Raw genomic sequence first — 20,303 nt, 5'->3', positions numbered from 1 at the left:
TAATTTAAATAATGTTTCTATTAAAGTAATTATTATAAAAGCTCATAACTTAATTTATATTATATTTAGTAAAAAATGACCTCGGGGCTTGCTAATGCTTCGTACAAAAAAAAATATTATAATATTGCAATCAATTATTCTTATATACTAATTGAATAAAGTCCAATTTATAGTAATTGGTTAAATTGGTTTTTATATGTACAGATGGGAAGAGTCAACTAAGTATGCAGATAAAAAATGACCCACTTATAGTAGTATATACACGGGGAAAAATATAGAACTAAAAACCCGTTTACTGACAAAGCAGAAGGTACCACTAATACTAGAGGCAAAAAGCAAAGACTGACAGTCACTAATGTTCACTTCTGGAAATTTTAATTTCCATTAATTTTGCAAACATTAAATCAAATACAAAAATGCGATTATAACTATATATATATATGCATTCTAGGGCATTGGTAACCCTGAATATTTTAGGGTTTTTATTTTGTGTATAAAATTAAAGATATAGATGTGTTAAAGTAGTGATACCAATAAATAGGTCTCATAAATCCCACAACAGTTCATGGTTTGGTTTTATTGCAAGAGAAATTTTTTGGTTATGTAGCATCACATTATAGTGCTGTGATCACGTTATGGAGATGTGATCACAATATACTGATGTGGTGACTTTCCCTGTTTTAATTCTGTATACTTCTATAAAATTGATTACCAATCATTCAAAATATTGTACCGTACTTAGTTGTGGCAGGAAAACTATTATATTGTCAGTTGTTCCGACACAGGTCTATCGAAATCGCTTTAAAACTAGAACACTTAATACATATATTTTGTTTCAATGAGTCGAACACAACTTAAGCTTCTGTATAAGACTTCAGTATGTAAAAACCGGTTTTTAAGGAAAAACTGTTCAAAAATTAAATCAGTGATCCGGTAATTCCATTAATAAAAATGACGGTTAATATTTAGTTAGTTGAATTAGATTTAAGTCTGAGAGTCAGAGGTGCGATGAATGAATTAATTATAGACTCTAAAATTATAATGATAACGCTTGTAGAGTGTAAAAGATAAATGTTTTGAAATTAATAGAGCCAGAGTGTTAGTAATTGATTGAGCTTGGATTATTTTAATCCAGGATTTAGAGAATCTGAAAGGTTTTCGGAAGGTTTTCACAACATCGGAAGAAGTATTCCTTAGAAAAATTTAGAAAGTAATTATGTATGTCAGTAACTTTGGAAGTATTATAGATGAAGAAGTTTGTATAGTACTTGTCACTGAGACTTAACACAATTCTTGACAGATATGATATGCAATTAAATCTCAATAGTACGATATACAATATATAAAAACAAGACCTATTTGTTATAGAAGCATTACATATTGAAAAAAATAACATAATTGTATAATTGAATAAATTTTAAATTTATTTTTATTTAAAGAACTTTATTTCAGTAGTAAAATTTTCATACTTTAAAACATTTTATGCAGATACCATTAATTTTTTATTATTGTTTATTCACTCAACACGAAATACGAAATTAAAATTACATAAACTATTATTAATAAAAATTTAATAAAATATTTTTACAACTGTTGACAGTTTATTATAACTGAAGTCCTTGCTTTCTGATGACAAATAAAATTACAGTTTATTTGCTTTTCATATATCATTTTATATTCTACAGAAAAAACAATTAAAATGAATTTTATTATTGCTATAAGCCTTTTTAAATTTATCAACAGAAAAATGTAAATTGATATTTATAATTGTCAATTTAACAACAAATATTAATAATAAAGTATAATTAAATTATCGTTAATTTGAAATTTTATCACGTTATTTTTATCACTGTCACTCTGTCCGGGCTGTAATTTATTTATTCGTAATTATTTGCATTTTTGAGATACTCGTACGGGTCTTTTCGTGCTTGTAGGTGCGAATCCGATCTGCATAAAATTACAATAAAACACAATGTAGCAAACATAGTGAGTGGAAAAATGCCATAGATTGAAGGTACGATATAGTTTGAGACAGGTTTTTACTTTATGCACTTTTTAAGCTAATTTTTTTACTATAAGTTGTTGTTTTTTCAAATTCTAGTAAGGTTCTCTATTACAATAATTATATGTGACTTAAGAAAATGTTTCTGACATTATCTTTATTATGATGCGACAACGGTGGCATGCGCAAAATTCAAACTTAAATTAAAATCGTAGCGATTTTGACAGATCACTAGCTGTGTCAGGTACTCAAATTTAATTCAATTTGCTGAAAAAAAGAAGAAGAAATACAGGCAATTGATTGGCCTTTGCAAATGTCTTGGCCTATCCGGAATAAAAGATATCTATTTAAGAGCGTACGAAGTAATCAGCCTGGAGAACATTTTATCTTTTATGCCAGTCGCACAAATTGGATTTAAAAACTCAACTCTTCGAATAGTTGGATTAAGTGGTGCAAATTATGGATGTCACTGTCAGTCAGAGCTGTTAGAGAACGATAATCACATAATTATATTTGATTTCTTAATGCTTAATGCATGCGCATCCCATGCCTAAATTTACTATTTTAACGGCTTCCTTTTTTGACGATCTTGGTCAATTTCAGAACAACATTCTAAATAGAATTTCAAGCTTTGCCAAAAAAATCAAGATGGTTTTTAAACTTATGAGTTAAGAAAGTCGAACTCAAATATATAAGAATACGTTAACACAATGCGCCAATAGACGTCAGTGGATCCGTATAACCGCAGGTATATCCTAACCTAACTTACCAAACACACTACATTCACATGTAGAAAATGAAAGTATGGTTAGATTGGTCATACTTCATGATGGCATTCCTTATGCAGCACAAACTTGGAAACTGTAGTGTATAAAATATCTTAAAAGACCTTGAAGATAAAAAAGAAGGACGCAGCACTCTTAAGATAGGGCTGGAAAATAGCTTCTAGCCCCATAAAGCGTATTTCTTTGATCTAATACTCGAAAAACATAAATGTCTGTCAAGTGACTAAGAAAAATTCGGATAATAGTAGAAAGTAGTAATAATAAAAACAGCCAACATAAACAGAGAGGTTCTAGGATAATGGTATAAAACAAAGATCATACTTTCAAAATATAAGACTTGGAAAGTATAAATGCCAGTCGACTGATTGCGAGAAATTGGAATAATAATAGAAAGCAGTACTAATAAAAGCGGCTATAGTCAGTGAGGTCCTAGGATAATGGTATAAAATGTACCAACAAAGGACGAGTTTTCTTGTTCTAAGTTCCGGAAAGCATAAATGCCAATGTAATAACTATGAGAGATTCAAAGAACTATTTTGTAATAATATGATATAATATGTATATATAATATAATATAATAATATATAATATGTAATATAATATAATTGACATTTTATTAGATTTTCTTATTTAATTCTTTTTTTCCAAGAGTTGAACCTATCAATAATCTGTAGTCAGTTCAAATATAACTATCGCCTATTATCGATTGTCGGTATTATCAATTGTTTACCACTACTATTAAATAAATCGGATATGTTAAATATGAACTGCACTACTGTGGATCTAATCGATTTGACATGATCTTCTTTATTGTGATGACTCCCTAGACATTGGCTACTGCCAGCATTGCCAGCATAAATTAAAAGCTTTTCAAATGCAAATTCGAATTAATTACAAATTGATTTGGTTTAATATTTTACAAAATTTTTATTAAAATCTATTATTTATAGTCATAAAAATTTTAATAAATAATAATTAAGAAATTGAAAACAAATTATATATTTTATGCTTAATCTGCGGAACTAGTTTGAAGCCATTTTATTAAAAGCTGCATAATTTGCATAAATATTGATGAAATGTTGTAGCATTGCTTTTCGTTACGGATTTTAAAAGCAACTATTAAATATAATTGCAATTTGTAGTTTAAAGGGGCTTAAGCCAGTCAACTTAGCTTAAGCTCCTCAAGCAGCTCAAACATTTTAATGTGCGTAGAGCGGCCAATAAATTTCCATACAAATTTCAAGTGTTTAACATATTATCATGAACGAATAAATATCATTTTTTTTTATTTTTTTGAAGCTGTCGTTGCACATTTCAACATTAATTTGTGCAACAATAAATTTAAACATTTTCCTTCTACTTTTGCAGCCGCAACCGTTCCTTCCCCCTTTTAGAATTGCTTATTTTATTTTATTTATTTTTTTTTTTTTGTTTGAAGATATTTTTCAACGAATAAAATTGCAATTACAAAACGATAATGAACTCGTATAAAATGAACTAATTATGTCCAATGGCGAAGATAGCTATCTCAGGAAATGCCAACAATTATAATAAAAAAAACAGCAGCAACAACAACAGCGACAACAAAACAGGTATGAGCAAGAAACCAAACCAAACCACAGCAGCTGAAAAGTTGCGCTTGCCACTGGTACGAGTAATACTTTTGCTCGTATTATACGTATTGTTGTTGTTGTTGTTGCTGCTGCTGTTATTATTGTTGTTTTATTATTCGCCGCAATATGCAAGTGTTATACGACACAGGCAGGGCAGTAGTGCGCACATGATGAACCAGCATGTGGGCAACTGGTGTTGCCACTTAAAATGCATTATTTTACGCCTTCTTCAGTTGTCGCTGCAACTGTTGTTTCATATTACGCCAAGTACCATTGCTTGGTTATTAATGTGTGCATACAAGCCATTCGAATGAATGTATGATAACAATACAAGGCATTAGGCCGTCCGTCGTCGTCGTCGTCGTTGTTATTACTGTTTCAGTTATTATTGTTATTGTTGTTGTTTTTGCTGCTGTTGTGATACATATAATCCGCTTGTGGTTAAAATGATGTTCCTACCTTAAAGATAAGCTTGCTTAAAACAAGTAAAGGAAGAAAAGAAAAAAAAATAACAATAACAAAAATTATATATCACATCCCTGTCTCACTACAGTTGCTGTTATGAATTTTTGTTTTTTCTTTTCCATTTGCTTTTCCATTGCCTTAAGCTGCTGGTATTGCTTTATAAAACCTCATGAATAATTAATGTGGCTGCTGCTTTTGTCGCTTTTTTACTCAAACACCCTTTTTAATGTGAGCGCCCCTTGTACATACATAATTTATGTGAGCATTTAAATCCGCATTAAGTGGCAATGTGGACAGTTTGCAGAGCGCTATGTAGAGTTGTTTTTTTTTGGCTTTTCGGCAACTAGTTTGATTTAGTAATAATTAATGTATTTTATATTAATTTCAAAATTTGTCTTTAATAAGATAAATATTAAAGTTTGCAATAGTTTGTATGAAAATTAGACTATACATTGTGACCGAAAAGTTTTCGGAGGTTCTCATTTAAAATTCGCGCGCTGTATATTTTTCGATATTTTAAGTTTATGTAGTTGGCAGCACTGGTCCTTAATTACTATGCCAAAAATGAGCGCGGATCTGTCGGACAGTTCGTTTACGGCAGCTGTTGAAACCAGTTCACCTCAGTAGTGCGTTGCGAAAAAAACAATGGAAAAAAATATTGAACAAAGAGTTTGCATCAAATTTTGTTTTTCGAACGAAATTTCGTGTGCAGAATCGTTGCGAATGCTACAAAAGGCTTATGGGGAATCAGTTTTATCGAAAACTCAAGTTTATGAGTGGTACAAAGCCTTTCAGGACTGTCGTACGACCGTCGAAGACATGCCGCGTTCTGGACGACCTTCGACCTCTACCACCGACGAAAACATTGAAAAGGCAAAGGAAATCGTGTTCAAAAATCCTCATGTGAGTGTTAGAGAGATAGCACGAGAGCTAGGCATCGGTCGTGAGATGGCTCGTTTGATTTTGGTGGACAATTTGTGTATGCGACGTGTCAACGCCCGGCTTGTTCCGATTCACCTCAATTTGTTCAACATTATCAACGATTTTAAGGCCAAACATTCAATAAATACCATCGAACAGCCACCGTATTCACCTGATCTTGCACCGTGTGACTTTTTCCTGTTTCCCAACCTCAAATTACCACTCAGAGGAACGCGTTTTGAATCCATAGAAGACGTAAAACAGAATTCGCAGAGGGAACTCAAAGCCATACCGGAAAGCGCCTATAAAAAATGTTTTGGATGATTGGAAGAAACTATTTGTGTTGCTTCTAATGGAGGCATATTTTGAAGGAGATAAAATAAATATTGATGAAGATTAAGAATTTTGCGTTTTATTTAAAATTTCCGGAAGCTTTTCGGTCACAATGTATATGTATTTATAATAAAAATACATTGCTGATGACTATAGGTTATAGTCGAAATGTAGGTGTTAATAAAATAAATATTTTTAAAAATTAATTTAAAATATTGTGTATAATTTAATTAATTAACCAATAAGCTGGTTCAAAAATATATGGAATATATGCCTCTACAAACAGAATAGTATTGAAATTTAACAATTAAAAATAAAAATAAATTAATTCAATTATTCTACAGCTTGGTTTATGATTTTGTTTTAATATAATACAACATGTGGATTTTTCAAATAAAACTTTCACAGCAAAGTAACAAAACTCCAGAATAATCTGCGCACTTAAAAATCAAGTACGGCTTTGTATCTGTTGGCTACTGAACGCTGGCTCTGAGCTTCAAATTTGGCAGGGCATGAGTTCGATTCCTGGGAATTGCAGTCTCAAAAAATTATTAATGAATAATTAAATACAAGAATTATTTCTAAGACCACTGATGATGGGTATTGGGCAATATTCGAAACAGCTGTATGGTCAGCCAAAAATTCAATTAATTAAAATAATATAAAAAAGAATTTTTGTTGTTGTAGTGTTTAGTACTGTTCGAAAACCCTCTTCATAAAAATAATTATGTTCAAATTTAGCGCAGAATTTGAAAATGAAACTGATATCGATCCAAAACTGTTTTCTTCTTTTTTTAAGTTGTTTCAAAATATCAAAGAAATAATTTAATTTTTTATTTTTACTAATATGTGATATATTTATGTACATTTTTATTATATATAAGAAGTATTGAAAGGAGATCACTTCGCAAATCATAATGATGCTATTGTAGTAGTAGTTTTTTCCAATTTTTGGATGAGGCTGTTTTCAAATAAAAGGTTCAAAAAAAAATCCATGATTGTACAGCGATAAATAATTTAAAAAAACAAAAATCTGATGAATTCATAAATAATGTAATTAATATTTGGAAATTAAAACAATTCAAACAATAACAAATTCAACTAGAAAGTTTAAACAATATTTTTCAGCTTACATTTAACTGTACTCCGAAAACTTTCCAATGTACAATGGAAATGGTCAATAATAAAATATTCTATAAATTTTAGAGAAGCACCGATAACAAAATATTCTCTAAAATAATATCGTTGAAAATTATCATAATTTACAGTTCGGTACTGTTAATGGCACGTTAATGGAACTAAACGATCGTGTTTTTCTAACAAGCTAAACCTAACACTCAAGAGTCTGCTATATACATATGTCTGTCTGATATACTAGAAAGAATATTACAAAGTTCTTTTTAATTTTAGAACAGTTACTGTGCTCTTAAAAGTTATAGTAACGCAATATATCACCTCTCCGAGCATAGGTAAACTAATTTTTTTGTGAAGTGGACTACCTTCTGTCTCTATATCATGCTTTTCTAGAAGCAAGCTCTTGTTGGATTCCTAAATTTTTTTTATTGTTAGAATCACCAATGTTTTTGACTAATAAAAATTAAAAGCCTGACAAGCACGTAGCCAGAAAATGTATTTTGATGGGCTTAATACCACCGTGATCTTTCACGTTTTAATGATATGGAGCTATAAATGACTATTATTTGATTTGCAAGATAAAAATAAATAAGTGTGATAAAAAGGACTCTATATATATGTGAATGACTATATTATATATGTATATGAAAATCACTTGAATGCGTTTAAGGGACACCAAAAAATTAATAGAATAACATGGAATATATAATGGATTCTATAATAATCATATAATATTCCAGTAAATGGTTTGTGATGTGTGAAATTTTTTATTATTATTCATGAAATTTCGGTCATTAATATTCTATGATATATAAACTCATACAAATAAGAACCTTTTCTGTGAAAAAGAATAATACGGACAAAGGATAATTGTGAGGTGTTTTTTTTTAATTCAGAATACCCAAAGATTGTTATAATGTTTGCTTTCTACTGATATATATACATATATAAGTGTATATGTATATGAACAATTCAATAAAAACTGTGTTTCAATTTTTGCTTCTCAAATAACTCCATTCAGGTAAAATTCTATTTCCACACATTTTCCAAATACTTCTTAAACTTCTTAAAATAATTGCTCTTGTAACCTACACCATCATTATCTTCGGTCTTCTGTTTTCTGTCTTCTGTAGTTCTGTAAAGTGACAGCGCAACACTCGTACAATGTTAAGTAATACAGTAGTGCTAATGTGCTTTATGATCAATTGTAGCGTGTAAACAAACACAAGGATTTAATACCAAATCCAAATGTTTTAACTTTAATATTCCCCCTCGGCATTTTTGCACAATTTTCTTATCTTCCCTTTCCCCTTCCCTTTCCCTTTCCCTTTCCGTTCCTACTTTTCAATATGAAGGGAGTCTTTGTTGTATATTCCTTTTTGTTTAACACTTTAACTATATACGTATTGTCTATCCACTAGACCATAAGTAAGGCATGTCGGTTAATGTTGCTCTGAGCTCTCCACACAGCAAAAATATTTTACTATAAACTATGTATACGTGTATGTGAATATATATATATGTGTGTATGTGTGTGTGTGTGTGCAATTATATCATGCAAACATACATCACATTAAGTGCACATAAATACTTTTTTCAATTATCACAGGAAATTGAAAATTGCCGCGCGCGTTCCTTTGTTCCTTCATTCACAATATTCGTATTTCATAATGGACACTCCTCTCTCTTTCTGCCGGTTATACGCTATGTGCCATTTTGTACATCAGCGTGTGAAATTTGCAATAAGCCAGAGAGGGGAAGATATTTATAAATTATAAGTGAATATCTGAATGCATTTATAATTATAATGAAGCTAAAGAAGCAGTAATACTGGTTGACTGGCTGTGTCAACTGTGGCAAATGATGCAAGTAGCTGTGAACTGAATTGTGTGTATGATATGATAGCACGGATAGCGTGAATAGCTGTAGTTGTTGTTGCTGTTGTTGCTATTATTGTTGTAGTTGTTGCTGCTTTTGTTATTGTGTTCGTACTCATATTAAAACGTGACAACAAAATACACAATAAATACACTTTAAAATCTCCTCATACACGTTAAGTAAATATTTAATAAGTTCATAAAGGCTTTCAGATTTTTTCCTGATTTTTTTTTGTTTTTTTGTTTTTTTTTTTTTGCTGCTTAATCAGTGGCGTGGAATTAAATTGAAGGCGACAGAAAAGCCGCTTATTTGAGCATTTATTTATTGTGACAGCTTCTGTGACGTGCTGCGACTTGTCTCACATTTGAATTTTAATTTATTAAATATAATATTTTATATAATATTTTGCCTTTTAAGTGTTGGATTTATGGGGATTGTGGTAAGCGATATTCCGTCGTCCGTCGTTGCCATAAAAGCAACATTTTTTTTTTCAAACTTTTAAGTGTGCCTGAGTGTGAATTACAGGTGGAGTTTCTAGTTCAACTTGTAGATGTGTTACATATAACCGTAAGTCGTCGAGTGGTCTACACTTTAAAATATTTTCATATATTAATTTAAATAAATTTTAATATAAAGAAGCTATAATAAATTGCAGGTAATATTCAAATATGCATATTTGAAAGGATCGTTAGAGAAAGACCCACGAGAAAGAAAGAAATGTACGAGATTGGAGAAGGCGCGTACGCAGCTGAGCCACCTAGAGAAGAGTGTTGCGTCAGACAAAAATCAGGTAATGGTTAAATAGCAAGTAAAATTCAAATATATTTGAAAGAGTAGTGGGAGAAAGAAGGCATTATCTCTATACCTTCTTCGGTGGACTCATCCAGTTTAGAAAGCATTACCCATACTTGATGCACGAAACTGGAGAAAATACGTACACAGCAGAGGTGCCTGGAGAGAAGTGCTGGACAGTCTAAAATCCATTAACGGTTAAATAGTAAGTAGTAAAATTCAAACATATTTGAAATGGTAGTGGAAGGACGAAGGGATAGGGCTAGGCCGTGTCTTCGCGGAGTCAATTAGTTAAGTAAGCACTCATTACACTTAATGCACGAAACTTGGTAACAGGTTATTATGACTTTATAAGTAAGTATAATTATCCAAAAAGTATTAATAAATTGCAACTCGAAGTAATCTTCGATTTCAAGTAATGATATGGACAGCTGTGACCGCCGATTGACGATTGGACGGGGGACCAATTGTTTTCATCGAGTCTGGTGTCAAAGACAATGCGACTAACTATCGGTAAAATGTTTTGGTAACCACTTTAGAGCCGTAGTCATGCAAACATTTTGGTCGTAGACCAAGACCCGGCATCAGTTTCGGTCTCATAAAGCTCGTGTGAACCAAGAGTGGTTAAAAAATCACATTCCACATTGTATTTCGTTCACACAAATGAATCTGGCTTTTGAATTCGCCTGATGCACATTCGATGGACTATGCTATCTGGACCAGAGAGCAAGATGACGACTAGGACAAAAAAATATGCCTGTATGGGGACGCTGAAGAAAGCCGTTGTTCAGTGTTCATGAATGAGATGGAATGGACCAGATGATCACATTCGTGATATTCACATGCAACTTATTTTTTAACCATTTGAAGTCCATAGTCAAGACAAAAGGTGGCTACATCGAGGTAGAGTGAATGGATTCTAAAATTTTGATTATTTTCACAAATTTGTATAATTTGAATTAATAAAAAATAGTTTTACACAATAAAGATATGGTCGCTTGAATAGGTAACACTTTAAACTTGTAGATCAAATAAAAATTATTATTAAATAATGTTTTTTTTATTTTGAAAAATATTTAATCTAAAATTTACTGATTGTACTTGTGTCGGAGATAAAAACAAATAAAATAAAAAATAAGAAAAAAGCAAATATAATTCATGAAATCATAAGTAATAAGAAAATAAACTTATGGATTAAGAAAACCTCAAATCTTCCAACCTCAAATCATCTCAAATGTTTACATAATAATTAAGTAAAATAGGATTACGAAAGAAGAAGTTATTATTATTATTTTTTTCTGAATATATTTATGCACCTCGTTTTTAATGCTTTGTGGACATCTGCCTGCTATTTAGCCCTAATCAAATCATAAAATAACACTTAAGACCGTGACTTGTGTTAATTTTCGTCAACCCTCCCTTTTATAAAATATAATAAATCACTGCTGAGTAGTACTAGATTTTATCATTAAACGTGTATTCAAATTTTTATTGTCGTTAGGACGCTACTGTGCTCTGAATGCAAAACTAAAGGATAAGAAAGAAGAATTTCTACTTAAAAATTATGCCAAGAATAAAATGAAAAAAAAAATAAAAATTAAATAATATCAGAACGAAAAAGGAAACTGTAGAGCTGACACTTAAAAAATCAAGATAATCTACAGCAATGCAATATTTCAATGATATAAAAATAAAGGCAGCTTCAGTTGGAAAATATTTAAAGGAGTAAGGAGAGAAAAAAAGAGGAAACAATTAAAATACTCGACCTCAGCAAAAATATTTAAACAAAAAATTTAAATGAAATATACAAAGAAAAAAATGGGAACGTGAGTTGAGTTGTAATGCAAAAGTGAAAGAAACATCAGTTTAAATACAAGCCATGAAGATGATACGGAAACGTATTGCCACTTCAATGTAGTAAAATCTTGTGAAGGAACAACTCCTTTAATGCTTTTCAAATTTAGTTTTGGTTTTTATTTTATTTTTTCTTGTTTTCTTCAGCTTTTGCCACGTTGGCTTCTTTTTATAGCAAAAATCATCAAGAAATGCATAGCCATTCTCAATTTAGTAAACATAAGATTGCGATTGCATCTTCTTCTGCATTAAGTTTCATGCACAAATATACTGAACCAAGTGAATACTTAAGGAAGTTATGGATAAAGGCCAAGAGAAGGGCCAATAAGAGTAGTAGTGAATGCAAGGAAACGACGGTCAAACTTACTGACAGTCATACAAACGAACGGAAGGTTTAACTACAATAAACGTAAGCCAGATACGGAGACTGAAGATGGAAAAGCAGCAGCAGCATCTTACTGATGCAGTTGTGTGCAAAGACAGTCCAACCTTTTATATCTGATAATACAAATGACATCAGAAAAAAAGGAATGTATACACTTTTCAGGAATGACAACACCGATTTTACCAAAAATTACACAGAAAAAAATTCAAGTTATTGGCAATAAAATTTTCTGAATTTTAGTTGGTAATTATATGGCTATATAATATAGTCTTAGTATATGATAGCATGCAATAGACTTTTATTGACTATACAAATCAAATTAATTTAAATAAAAATTAATTTTGTTGAAAAAATTATAAAGTAATTCCTTTCATTGTTTGACGAAACGAGGGTTAGTCAAAAGCACATTTTTTCTATATTGTCTGTGCACAATAAAGTGAACCACTAAAACTAGCATTCCAATAATACTTAATAAATTATTCAGAAGGTTTTATAGTAGTGTAATAGTACATAGTAATTTTCAACAACATTTCCAACATTTCTTTCTAACCGAATATGTATTGAAGCGTTATATAAATAAACTCTATAAGAAAAAGACACTTAAACTAGTGTTTACACTAACATATTAAGCACATTCAATATGTTTTAGTGAAAAGTGGTGTTCACACCAACTAAATGAGTTTTAAAATCAGCTGTTGTGTTCATGTATACATTTTACTCATAAAAATAATAATGATCAACGGCAAATTTATCAGTTTAAGAAAGGTTTATTCGGAACAATATCGCAACAAAAATCTTATCGAAATTGAAATGCAACTCTGTGTTTTAAACTACTTTAAAAATCAAATCACCTTTAATTAAAACAAACATGGGATTACATTAAACGTAGTTTGAAACCAATTTCTTTTGTAAAAACATTCAAACAGAACATTACTTTATCAGTTATTGTTTATATTGCGAATAGACAATGAAGATAATAATATAATATTAATATAGAGTTGTAATAATACTTCACCCTTAGGAAGAAGTCAACTAATCTTCGAAACGTCGGCGATATTATTATAGACTAGATAATAATAATAAATAAAAATAGAAAGAAAAAATAATCTAGAAGCTTTTATTTTTTATTCATATCAGCCCTCTTTTACCAATTAAAATTAATTAAAAACTGGGCTCACAACTACAATAAAATAAAATATTATCTTATATATATAATTCTTCTGTACGTGTGTTGACAGTGAACTTCTCCTAAACGGCTGAACCGATTTTGATGAAATTTTTTGTGTGTGTTCAAGTGGATTCAAGGAAGGTTTAGATTCACAATTTGGCCCACTGGATAATGTCTTTTTAATTAATTTTTTATTTTTTGGTATCCATATACATTTATATTAGAAATTTAAAATTTATCCATGCTTACTTTGATTTGTTTAAAAAGTTTAAAATCTCTAAAATGAATCGTAAAATTACCGTTGCATAGCTTAAGTGGATTTAAATTCCGCAGTATAATTATAGGTGAGCAAATTTTTAATCTTAAGTTATGTGTTGGTTTTCCTGGTATTCCAGCGAATTCAAAAATTCAACAGGATAGCTGAACGATTCATTTTAGAGTTTAAACTTTTTAAACAAATCAAAGTAAGCATGAATAACTTTTAAAGGTCTAATATAAATGTATATGGATACCAAAAAACTGTATAATAATTAAAAAAACGGTATCCAGTGGACCAAATTGTGAATCTAAACCATCCTTGAATTGACTTGAACACACACAAAAAAGAAGAATTATATATATAAATATATAAATAACGTACAAAAAACAATGCCACGTCTTCGTAGACGAGGAGGAAATATTGGTCGACGCATTCGGAATTCACAATTACTCCAGAACCGTCGGTTAAATAGATCGGCAGAAAACAATGAAAATGTAAGAAACCAGGATACAATCACACGTGCTAATGAAAGTCAAGAGCAACACAACGAACGCCTTCGAGCTAATGCATTGAGACAAGGACTGGCCCGTCAACGAGTCACCGACACATTCAGAACACGTGAAAAACAGCATTTGCAAGTGTGTCGCGCATTGACACGTGCATCATTTCATCGCCTTGCGTTTGAATATGAGGCGGATATCGACTATTCGTCACATTCACGAATTGTAATCGGTGCTATGAACAAACAGTGCCAACACTGTCATGCACTCAAATATAAAGGTGAATCGGCCGGTTACTGCTGCGCATCTGGAAAAGTTGTATTGCCACCATTGAATTCGCCGCTAGAACCATTGAAAGCACTATTGGCTGGAGCTACATCTCAATCTAAATTGTTTTTTCGTAAAATTCGCACATTCAATTCGTGCTTTCAAATGACATCATTTGGAACAACAAAAATCGTTCAGAATGAGATTGGTCGCAATTTTCAATCAACACTTAAGATTCAGGGCCAAGTGTATCACCAAATTGGTTCTTTAATGCTGATGCCCAATAATGATCCCGAATTTCTGCAAATCTACTTCATGGGTGATGAGAAGCAGCAAATAAACGCACGTTGCCAGTACAGCCATATCGAGCAGATGGAGGAGCAAGAAATTGTGGGTATTTTAGAACCGTTTTTAAAAAATCACAACCAGTTGGTCCAGTTGTTCACTACCGTTTCAAACAGACTGCTAAACGACAACTATACAAACCAGGAATGCTACCATATAACTTAAGATTAAAAATTGGCTCACCTATAATCATACTGCGGTGAAATTGTTTATGAAATCTGACAGACTTACCAACACCGCGTTATCAAATCTCTGAATGGTTACAAGCTCCTCGGGGAGGTATGCAGATCTGAGGTCAATTATTACTTAGTCTGATGAAGTGATAAACAATAATCTTTTTTCATTTAAAATGTAGTGCTTATAAGGATTTGAAGTAACATGAAAATATTTGTAACATAAGTAATGCATGTGAACTTTTTGTAGTTCAAAAGAAAAAATCAATTTAAAATAATTTTCGCATTAAAATGCTAAAGGTTAAGTTGAATAACAACAAATATTATAACTCAGCTGAGCTAGGAAAATTAATTGCAAGGGGAAACAACGTTCGCCGGGTCAGCTAGTATTAATATATAATGTTAATAACTCATAACTATCTAATAACGTTACCTTAACGTCAGTTAAAGGCAATATGGAAAATAATATATTATAATTATTATTATGAAAGACACTTAACTATCGAAACTCTTTATTTTGATATTATGTGTATATTGTATTCAATATATATATACAGTGACGTATTAAGAATTTCAATAGGGGATAGATTGCAATTTATTATTTTTAGCATTATCTCTATATGAATGAGACAAACGAATCTGTCAAAGTTATATAGCAGTTATATAGCAGTTATTAGCTTATATACCCTTTTTTACCAGCTCTTCGGTTGAGATGATCTCACCTCTCTAAATACTAAACCTATTACATCTTGTTCCATTTTCCATTTCGTTCACGCTTTCTTTTAGGCTTTTCGGCTGAGATAATTTTAGCTCGCTAAATCTAAACCTATTACATCTTGTTCCATCTTCCATTTTGTTCGCCTTTTCTTTAATGTTCTTCGGCTGAGATAATCTTACCTCTCTAAATACTAAATCTACTATATCTTGTTCCCTATTCCATTTTGTTCACGTTCTCTTTTATGCTCTTCAGTTAAGATGATCTCACCTCTCTAAATACTAAACCCTTTGCATGTTGTTTCATCTTCTATTTCGTTCACGCTTTCTTTTATGCTCTTCGGCTAAGATTATTTTAGCTCTCCAAATACTAAACCTATTACATCTTGTTCCATCTTCCATTTTGTTCGCCTTTTCTTTTATGTTCTTCGACTGAGATAATCTTACCTCTCTAAATACTAAACCTACTATATCTTGTTCCATATTCCATTTTGTTCACGTTCTCTTTTATGCTCTTCGACTCAGATGATCTTACCTCTCTAAATACTAAACCTATTAACCTATTTTGAAACTGATCGTGATTAATGGTTTGATATGAATTATACGATTATTTATTAAGAGCTGGTTTTATTGGGTTAAAGTCACACACAGTGGCTTGTAATACTTTTTAATTATTAAAGAAGAAAAACTGCTTTTAAATTAGGGGTTTCAATCCCATGTATTCAATTCAGTTTTACAATCTATAAATAGCATATAATTTTTCTCAGTGTAGTGCATTAAATTCCGGTACTCTTAAAGCAATTTGCTGCTTAGTGGAACTTAAAGCGTGGTATATCTTTAATTTCCTTTCGTTAAGAAAAAAAGCACAGGGAAGGAATAAACGTTTTTTATTCTTTTCAAGATATCTTACAGCAGCAACATCATCAACAAATGCTGTTGCAGTTGCATGCATTTAAGTATTTCTGAACACGATGTTGCAGATAAATGTAATACGTTTGCTGACAGGGTTCCTTTTGTTTGTTCCATGCTTTTTATTTGCTTTTTACGCCTCTACAAATTTACTTTTGAGATTGCCAACGATTTTTTTCTCAACACTGAATTCTTTTTTCGCAATTTTTTTTTTAATATAATTTTTCCTTTAATGTATCTGCGAGCTACGGCTGCTGTTATATTACTGCAAATGTAGCATTTTATTATTTTTATTTGCGTTTTTTTCTTTATTGCAAATTTTATTTGTTGGTTTTTTATATACTATATTATATATATATTTTTTATACACTACTTAAATATTTTTTCCTTATTTGATTTCATATTTTTTGTTTGTGAGGCAAATCCTTTTAAAAGAAAAAATCTTTTTATTTGCAAACTTTGTGCAAAAAGTATCTACAAAATGAGGAAAGAAGAAAAGGCAGCAACACGATTTATGTTAATCAGCAGCATTTCAATAAGCAGTTGCAGTTGCAGTTGCGGTTGCGGTTGCAGCATTCAATCATTTTTTATCTTCCATCGATGCTGTTATTAGGTTTTCTCCCTTTTTTATTGCATCGCTTTTTGTGAAGTTTTGATTTTCAATTTATTTTTGCTGTGATTTTGTATCAATTTGCCAATTCTTATCTTTGCAATTTCATTTGCTGTTATCGTCATTGTCATTACTTATCAGTTGCCAGTCATTATTTTCCTTTTTGCGCTGAAAAATCCTCAATAAATAATTGGAATTCTGAGAGTTTATTTTGTTAAGTACTGCAAATTATTAATACTTTTTTTCTCGTTCAAATTTGTATAGAAAAATTTGATCATTAATGTACAGAAATTAATAAGTGGAAATTTTTGCTGCATGAGAAGAGAAACTAAACAAAGATATCATACTTAGAAGATCCATCAAGTTTTAGAATTTTCAACAAAGACCTACTTTAGTTATGCGCAAATAATGTTTTATATATACTGCAATGATATATCGAATTATTATATTAAAGCAAACATTTCTATTCTAAATTGAAAATATTTAATTATCTTAGGTATAAGCAAGCTTAATGGTACTTTTATTCGCCAATTATTATTTTATTACCAGAAATATTATTGCCACTGTTGTTAGTCGGATTTTTTCTTAAGTTCCAACAACAATATAAAATTTAATACATAAACATTTGCCACCAGTCGTGTCAAATTGCATGAATAACACAACAATAGTGAAAAATAGAGAGGAAGAGAGAGAAAGTAAGTTAGCTAGACAAACATTTGAATATCATGATATCTATGTCCTAATAATTTCAAGTTAGCTTTTGCACGCGGATTCAATTATTATTATTATTGAATTGAAAGGAATGGTGTAGTGAGACTTAAAAGATCTATTGTGTCCCTTATTCGAATTAGAGAGTTTCTTCAAGTACGATTTCTTAAATGAAAGACAGTATAGGTAGACCGTACCATTCCTAGTCTTAGATCCTTATGATCCATAAAATACCTTCCAAAGTGCTACTTTCGCTTGTGCATCAGTGCTGGACACTTCCCAAGCACATGGTACATGCAGTTTCTCTGTCTTCTCTACAGTATCTGCAGTCTGAGTTGGATTTAATTCCTAAGATCGATAGGTAATTATTCAATCCACAGTGACCGGTCAATAATCCCGCAATAACTCTCAGGTTATTTTTGGATTGTGCAATGCAATCTTTGAAGCGTTCTAGATTGTAAGTCCCTAAAAGCATTTTATGGTAGATTGTGATAGTCTTGGTAGCCTTTACCAATACTGTTCTCGTTCTTCTTTCTCAGCGCCGTTTATAAGAATGGATAGAGTTCCTTTGCCTAGACTATAAAATGGTTCTGTGCCTGTCATTCTTCAAGCCGCGCCTCTTCTTGCAAGTTTGCCTGCCATTTCATTGTCTTGGATGTCAGCATGTCGCGGAATCCATATTAGGTGCACCTGATTGATCCAGCCGGGTACGTGGATTTAAACAAATATCCAGAATATATCTTTACATTCTACATATATTCTTTACATGTATTTAAGTAGAGTTTTAATAAAGAAATTTAATTAAGTTCTGATCTCAATGTTCTTTGCAGTTATTAAATAATTATGAAAATAATTTAATTTCAAGACAAAAGCTCATGTTTAAAATTAAAACAAATTTAGATATTATAATTCAATTAAGTTTGAAATGCATTCGATACGTTATCACATAACACATGAAACTAAATGATTGATATTCAGTCTTAAATACGATAAGAACAATAGTAAAAATCATTAAAAGATACTAAGTACAAGGGAAACATGGACATGGTCAATTGTCGAATATTTTAATCCTGATATATACGTAGAGTTTACACCACAAGCTGTGTCTTGAATACAATATAACTCCAGTTTAATGTAAAGGTGCGGTTATTCGTTCTACTTCTGTGTACTTAAGAAATCCTTAAGTTCTTAAGAAATATTTACATTGAGTTCACAAATAACATTAGGACTTTGAAGATAAAATATTTAACAATTGAATGTTTTTGGCAAAGACGATATAATGTGGTTTATGGTGTATGCCAGTACACATTAATTACACAAATATATAATCCTGAGTATCTTTGAATAATACAATCATGCCATATACAATATCGATTGATTTTGTTATAATATTATTTAATTAAAATTTGTGTTGACAGGAAAATAGCACACGAAATGCCAGTAAATTAAATGATAAATTTTGTATTGCTATAATACAAATCAGATAGATTATTGAATGAATTTCCAAAAACTATTCGTTTCGTTCAAATGCAAACACACTTAAATTTACTTGCATTCATAATGAGACTGCACAGCCACACAGCTTTTGTGTGGCAACCCTGCTCATCGCTTTTGCTGGTTAGATTTAATGAATAAATCACAGAGAGATGGTCAACATTTTTATGCATTTCGGAATGTAATTTTGGTCAATGGAAAATATTATGTCAAAATATTGCAATTTACATTTCAATGTATGAATAAGAATTTGCAAAATATTTTGACAATTTATTGTGTAAACAATTTTTGCATTTGAGATACAAAATTGCATTGTATCTCAATTTTGGTATTAAATGCAATATTTTTTTGACACATAAACTGCATAATTTAATTGAATTTAACGTCAGTTTTATTACAAATTTAGAGCACAAAATTATAAATTGAAATTTGAATTCTGTAATTGTTTAATATTTGTCAATTAATGCAAAAATAATGCATAAATATTTTGTTTATTCAATCAAAATTCAATATAAACGAAGAACTAAATAAAACAATAAATATATGGGAAAGGGAATTATTTTAAAATAAATTCAGGTTTCCATATTGAAGTGTAAAGTACGTAAGAATTATTAAAACCTTGGAATGCTACTTCATACAGGGATTTGTAATGACACTCGTATTTTTCGAACACATTTGTGGTATTTTTAGGTGCATATCAACTAGGGGACGAAGACCTTCAAAGACTCCCTCCAAAGGACCTGGTTTGATTCTTCGAGATATTAATTTCTTAATATAATAGAGTGCTCAAATAATCAAGTTGGTGGTAGTGCACCAATTAGAGGATGAAAACCTTCAAAAACTCTTTCTAATGGAGCTGGTTTGATTTCTCGAGATACTAAATTTTTAAATATAAAGGTGTGCACAATATATCAAACTGATCGCAGTGCATAAAGGCCTTAGTCTTTTGGTATATTTGGGTGCATATCAACTAAAGGATGATGATCTTCAAAAA

The 20,303-nt window shown here is 30.8% G+C and overlaps 1 protein-coding gene across 1 annotated transcript in view; it reads left to right on the top strand.

The window, feature by feature from the left end:
- The window catches only part of LOC119679283 (terminal nucleotidyltransferase 5C), a 291,602-nt gene that overhangs the window by 84,459 nt on the left and 186,840 nt on the right, over positions 1–20,303 (top strand). The gene's annotated exons all lie outside the window — the stretch shown is intronic.

The sequence above is a fragment of the Teleopsis dalmanni genome, chromosome 2, assembly GCF_002237135.1.
Source record: "Teleopsis dalmanni isolate 2A chromosome 2, ASM223713v2, whole genome shotgun sequence".
In the NCBI taxonomy this organism is placed as follows: domain Eukaryota; kingdom Metazoa; phylum Arthropoda; class Insecta; order Diptera; family Diopsidae; genus Teleopsis; species Teleopsis dalmanni.
This window is presented reverse-complemented; position numbering and strand designations above follow the sequence as displayed.